This window comes from Camelina sativa, unplaced genomic scaffold, assembly GCF_000633955.1.
Source record: "Camelina sativa cultivar DH55 unplaced genomic scaffold, Cs unpScaffold00918, whole genome shotgun sequence".
In the NCBI taxonomy this organism is placed as follows: domain Eukaryota; kingdom Viridiplantae; phylum Streptophyta; class Magnoliopsida; order Brassicales; family Brassicaceae; genus Camelina; species Camelina sativa.
In genome coordinates, this window is record NW_010922043.1 from 2,278 (window position 1) to 9,693 (window position 7,416).

General features: G+C 35.1%; 1 pseudogene; it reads right to left on the reverse strand.

Moving 5' to 3' along the window:
• Nucleotides 1-720: 720 nt before the first annotated feature.
• On the reverse strand, nucleotides 721-1,646 carry LOC104773998 (annotated as a pseudogene).
• Nucleotides 1,647-7,416: the final 5,770 nt, after the last annotated feature.

Below are 7,416 nucleotides of genomic sequence, written 5' to 3' on the forward strand. Positions count from 1 at the left end.
CAAATCCAACTTTCCGTTACTCTAAACTTTATTTTGTAATTTAGATAATACATTCTAATATCGAACTTTTGGAAATTGCTTACGCTCTTACAAAATTTGGTATTACTTATTGAATCTCAATAGCTGTTTACTACAGTTTACAAGTTTATTTAAAAGACTCAATTAGTAATTCACATTTTGAAAATTATTTTTCTTTAGTTAAATAAGTCTTTTACTATATATATGCAAATACAAAAATGTATTTATAATCCAATAAAATATTGTAAAGTTTTAAAAAATTAGTTTAGAAAAATAACATATCATAAAGTAACAAAACAATTATTATTAAAATCTTAATACCGCGCTTTAGGCGCGGGTACCTCCCTAGTAAAGATATAAAGAATGTTTTAAAAATTTGTATGTTTTTAAAATTTTTATTAAATAGTTTAGAAATCCCAATAGTTTAATAAATGAATTTAATTAAAGAAACTTTGTAATGAATATTTTACTAAAATGATACCTAGTTACTATAATAAAAAGATTACGATTTAGAATAAGTGCTAACAAAAGGAAAATATAAAGATACGGTAAATGTCAATCGTAGCATTTTGGTGTGGCGAATTATTAAAAGAGATTTGTTAACAGAGTCATGTTTTTTTGCTTTGCTTTTTCTTCTTTCTTTTTTTCTTCTCTTAAAGCTTTTTCTTCATCAAGTCTATCTTCTCTTTTGTTTCTTTCGTCTCATATAATACTATATTCTCTGAGTCGCTCATCAATGCGATTGCCCACAAGAGCCACCAATTCCTCTTCATCAACACTCCTTACCATCTCTTGCAAGTTAAACCTCCGATCATTGCACTTATTTGAAGCAATCTTCCCAATGTGTAAAGGTGTAAGTCCTTGTGCAACTGCTTTACTCAAGAAAGTTGTAAAGATCTTGAACCTTTCAATGTATTCCTCGGGAAAGTTCCATCCACACCGCCTCAGAAACGTAATATCAGCATCCACATCTAGATTTGCCACATACTCCATACACTCTTGAGATAAAGCTTCGTTGAGACCATTCTCTAAGGTTAACCAATAAGGGCCACACAAGTCGTAGTCTTGCCCGTCATTGACAAAGCACATTTCATGATCAATAGGAATACGGTGCGGTATCCCCTCTTCTATTGCAACAAGAATGTTACTTGGGTTGCGATCCATGTTGCCAAAACGTACATCGATCAATGAAATCTTATGCACTTCATCCATGTTTATTGCACGATTGTCCGGAATCATGTATATATTAATGTGATTCACAAATTCCTTGAATTCCACCAAAACACCCGAGTCCATCTTTCCATTTTTGTTTATGAATCTCACAAATATAGTGGGCAAAACTCCAGCAAACCCATAAATGGTTGGAGATGATGATCTAGGACATCTAGTGGATGATCCAATAGATACACAGATGCCTCTATCATCGAACTTATTTCATCTCCTTCGCAACTCTTGAATAAACATCTAACAACTCCTTGTGCATCCAAAACCTCATACATGTGGCCTAGATTCTTGTATCTAGGCAGAGCACCTTGTGAATTTGCATAGCTTAACCAATCAATCATGCGTTGAAAATGTGTAGAAAGACCCACTGGAATCTCACTGAGTGTAGGAAATACATTTTCCATCGATCTAATGAAAATAAAAACAATTTTAATTAGATGTAAGGAAATAAAATAATGGGTAATGTTGTTGACAATTCAGAGAAGAATAAAAAGGGAACGTTCTGCATTCAAAATACAAAACTTATGCTTTGCCTCTAACGAAATCATAAACAAAAGAATTGTGGAAGGCATATATATACTAATCCAGTTATGTGAATTTCGGATAGTACATGTGTGTTTAGAAAATGTAACCCGCTAATCTAAAAAAAAAAGTGATCTTATTTCCCACACTTCAACAAGACACAAAACCACTAGCATTTAGACAAACTTTATCAGCTCTCAGCTAACCTAGAAAGATGAGTCAATCAATCATCAGCATGCAATACATATCAAATACATGTAATTCAGCTACATATATAGTATCACTTGTGATCCAAGTTCATCAAGTAATTGCTTCCCCCCACAGCTAAAAATATATACAAAAACTCACTAACTAATCAAAATATAAGTCGATTCCAATTGGTAAACTAAATGGACTTTTCCATAAATTTCCCAAGCAGAGACCAGAAACAAAATGTAGGATCAAAACTGAAATCTTGTTCATGAAGAAATAAAGAAAGTTGGTAAGAAGATACAAAAGCCAATGTGAAAAGATCAAGATAGTAGCGAGCAGCATCTTACTACTATAAACGATCAAGATCGTAGGGAGTACCTTGAAGCGTTTTCGAAGCTAATTGAACTTCCGACTTGGACTTCCGATGCTGCAGCTGCACCGAACTATGATCGAGGTAATTTTTTTTTTTTTTTTGTTTCCAGAAATCTACGGATTCAAAGAAAAAGATAGAGAGAAGTCAATGTACCAAAAACTAAAGACGCTGGTTATATTTAAAAGCAGAGAGGTGTAAACTTTTTCCACGACACATGACGACGAACGATGAAGGTTCCTCCAACTGAAATAAATTGCTCCTTACGTCCGGGTTTGAATTCAGGTTTTTGATATTAGTCTTTTTCTTCTTTGGGTTTGGTTTTGAAATTAAACACTTAGTGTATGTTCCTTTTTTAATTATGGAATTATATGCTGGATTCCAACACTTTGAATTCATCAGATGACCAGAAAAGTTTTTGGGTATTATATTCTCTGTATTTATTACAATATATACTAAACTACCACTTACATCTTTTATATCTTTGGTTTTTGCATATTACACTCTCTCTCTTTTTTTTGCTCTGTAGTTTGAATTAATTTTTGGGAATTTAGGCTGCATAATCAAGAAAACGGGAAAAATTAAAAGAATGACCAAGACAAAAATTGGATTTCTCATATGCTCTTGTGATCGTTGTGACAGTACCCTCGATGCTCTCTTCTTCTTCATCTTTCTATAACTTGTGGAACACTCAATCTTTGTGAGAAGCATAGTGAAATTGCTGACAGGCTGGATGACTGGAAAGTTTTTCTTACCTTGACAGTCTTTACTAATGCTTACAACGACACTATGATAAGTGTTTACTAATGCTTACTAATGCTTTCTATAAATTATCATAAGTGTTTTATGATAATTTGATCTGACCTGATGGTTTGAAATCTTGAACGTAAGTCTTAACACGTATTTTAAACACTTAAGCAATGTCAAATATTATACAAGAAAAGAAACACTTAGCAATGTCAAATATTAATTATACGTGAAAAGAAATACTTTGCATTGAAAAGTTTTTGGCTAAACTACCCCTTAATACACCATTTAAAACTTTTTTATATCTATGGTTTTTGCATATTTACACTCTTTTTTTTTTCCTCTTTATTTTATGTTAATTTATAGGATTTTAGGCTGCACAATCAAGAAAACTGAAAAAAATAAAAGAATGACCATGAAAAAAATTGGATTTCTCATATGCTCTTGTTATCTTTCTATAACTTGTGGAAAACTCAATCTTTGTGAGAAGCATGGTGAAATTGCTGAGAGGCTGGATGACTGGAAAGTCTATCTTACCTTGTCAGAGACATTTAGAAAAAAGTAACTTCTTACTAATGCTTACAACGATAACGAGTGTTTTATGATAATTTGATCCGAACTGATGGTTTGAAATCTGGAACGTAAGTCTTAAAAAGGTATTTTAAAGACTTAAGCAATGTCAAATATTCTACTATATTAATTGGGAAGTACAAAAATATGAAATTAACCTTAAAATATATAAAAAAATTATATTTAATTGTCATTAGAAAATTTTAATTAATCTTAATTAATTAATTAATTAAATACAATCAATTAAAAATAAAAAACATTGACAAATCAAAAAATAAAAAAAAATCTAGAAAAGTAAAAAAAATCTATTCAAATCAAAACTAATTTGTATTTGAAAAAAAAAATAACAGCTAAGATTTTTTAAAAATACAGATAATTATTAGTTAAAAAATATTTTCTCTCTCTAATAAAATTATGAACGAAAATTACTAAATATTTTTAAAAAAAATATAAACAAACCAATCAGAATTTCAAAACTAAGATTTTATATCCAAGTTGACAATAAAATTATTTTTAACTAGATTTGGAAGATTTTATTAAGATTTCAAATTAGTATTCTTATCATCTATCTTTTATTTTATTTACAAATTGTTTGGAATTTTCAGATAATACTTATGATTAACAAATATGCAGAATTTTTTCTACATTTGTTGTGATTTGAATTTTTAAAAACGAAGATATATTACTTTTTTTAATGTAAAAGATATATTACTCAATCTATGGAAAAAAATGTTTGTTTTAATTTTCACATTGGCGGGTTGGTAAAACTAAATTTATATAGTTGATAAATTAATATATTTTATTTACTCACAATTATAATATTAAAATTACTACTTCATATTTCACAAATATTGATGCGAATACAACAAACAAACAATATAAACTGTAATATACATCAAAAAATCAAATACTATAAAATACTATAATATTCTAGAATAATTAGTATTAAAAAGACATCTATAGATTTATAGAACAATTAAAAATAAATACTATCACAAAAAAAAAATTTCATAAGAAATATAACATAATTATTATTATTATATTATAATTCTTTTTAAAAATGTTGACCCCTGCTTTAAGCACGGGATATCTCCTAATTATATATTAAAAATCATTGTACAATTTATTCTACGTGAAAGGAAACACTTGAAAATATCAAATATTATACATGAAAAGAAACACTTTGCAATGTCAGATATTATATAAGAAAAAAAACACTTAGCTATGTCAAATATTATACAAGAAAAGAAACACTTAGCAATGTCAAATCTATATAATAATAACAATCCGAATAAATACGACCAGTAGTTGTGTTTTTTCAATCATACATTTTGGATATTTTTTGAAAAGTCGTGATGGATCATTAAAACGGTTATTTATGAAAAGTTACAACTGTTCACTGTGAAATTGCGTTGATTGGAACATTCGTATCTTTTAAAATACATATATATATATATATATTTGTCTGTTTGAACTGTTTTCATTTTTTTTGCCATGACACAAAGTCAACTAAATTTCAATCTGTGACAACCCGTCCCGCGAAACCCACTAGCCTACTGCTAGCTGCCCCAACGGACCGTCCGTGGACCCCACTAGCCCACTGCTAGCCGGCCCAACAGACCCCAAGCTGGCCCTGCAGGGCATCNTAAAAATCGATTTTTATGTGACAACCCATCCCGTGGACCCTGCTAGCCTCACTGCTAGCCCGCTAGCCTCACTGCTAGCCGCCCAAACGGACCCCAAGCTGGCCCTGCAGGGCATCGATCCTAACCCCTCACTGGACAAATGGAACTATTCATCCAAATCCACAGTAGGTTATTGGTGCACCAGGCGTTCCTCGAACCCTGGTCCCCACCCTTTAACAACTTTCCCACAGGACAAGTTGCCACCAATTGAACGACCGACCCTTTTTTTCTTTTTAATAGTAAATACAACATATAATTAAGCATCCCATACCACTTAATTGAACCACCCAAACCACTATTTCCTCATTAAACCAATAACAACCAATACGCACAGCGGAAACATACCAATAATACAGAAATGATACATCATCAATACAATAACATTCCTATCCAATCTATCCAGAAACCTATCACAACTCTAACCAAGGTTCCAACATAAATAATATAACCAACACCACACAAACGAGACCCTAGATCATCCTCCTCCTCATCGCCATGATTCCACGCTACACAATTTGCCTTTACCTGCACCACAAACACAAATTGAGATGCATGAGTATTTGATAAACACTCAGTGAGGCAATCCTCCCATCTACTGGGCTATACACACAAGCAATAAGATCTCTACATGCCACAAACAACAATCAATAAAACAAACCAGGCAATATACATAGCATGCAACGTCCATCGTAACTGAACAAGGGGTGTCGACCGACACCAGATGGTGTCGATCGACACTGACTATCTGGTGTCGACCGACACCAAACTGGTGTCGACCGACACCCTGCCCGACACTCCCGAAAACCCTAGTTTGCGTCGACCGACACCTCCACATGGCATCGTTCGACACTCGCTAAAGTCCCGAGCCGTCCTCGCGTTGGTGTCGACCGACACCCCAACTGGTGTCGACCGACACCGATGCCGAGCAGCGATTTTCCCTCGATCAGAAACTCCGAATCTCGCCTCCAAGCTTCTCCAATCCGCTCCTTGCACTCCCAGAAGCCAAACCCAGCCCAGACAGCAACGAAATATCATAGAGAACTCAAAGAAACAACCACATAAGCACCAAATCACATAGAATCTAGAGATCTTAGCTTAGATAAGCCATGGTCATGCACTCACCTCTTTGCAGGAAGATTCTGACCAACAAGAACGAATTCCCTCACTCCTAGCAAGCTTCTAGCACCTTCCCAGCCTTGGATCTCCCAAGAACAGCAAGGAATCTCTCAATCTCTTCCCAAAAGCTCAAGAACACTCTCTCTTTGTGTTTTCTCTCAAAAACGGCGAATAAGACCAAAACAACACGACCCTAGGTCGTTTTCTTCCTTTAAAACTCGATTTAGGGATTCCCTAAACCAACCACGCAAACCGGACAATTAAAATTGAACCGACCAAACCGACCACAATTGGTGTCGATCGATGCCTCACTAGGAGGTGTCGATCGACACCCTTACCAAAATACCAAAATTTGGTTTGCGGGTGTTACAATTCTCCCCCTCTAACAGAAGATTCGTCCTCGAATCTGAACACACCGCCACTCATCCGCAAACTCACCAAATCACCGTCGCAACGGTTCGTACCATCCACCCATTTGGTCTGCCGCAACAAGGACACCACTGGTCCAAACCACCCTGAACCCACTGGTCTTCACCACTCTGGTCCCCCCGACCAGCATACACCTGACCCTCCCGGTCAACACATAGAAAACCCCGAGACTGAACCCCCATCAATCCCGAGATCCGCTTCCGATCTCAACCGTAACCCTGAGATTGAACCCCCATCAGTCTCATAAATCCACATCCGGTTACCATGCTTATCTCCACGTCCTTGACACTTTGCCACCAACTCATCTGCTCTTAGGTCGCAACCTTCAAGCCATACCGATCACACTCTCAGACCCCCCGTCTTTGAGCCATACCGTCTCACCCTCGGGTCGTCACCCTTAAGATCACGGTACTAGGAGAACCCCCATCTCCTCAGGAGAACCCCCATCTCTTCTGCCACCCTCAGNAACGACCACGACCACGACCACGACCGCGACTGAAACAACCCTTCCCGTTTTTTTTTATACCTTAATTTACTAGTGGT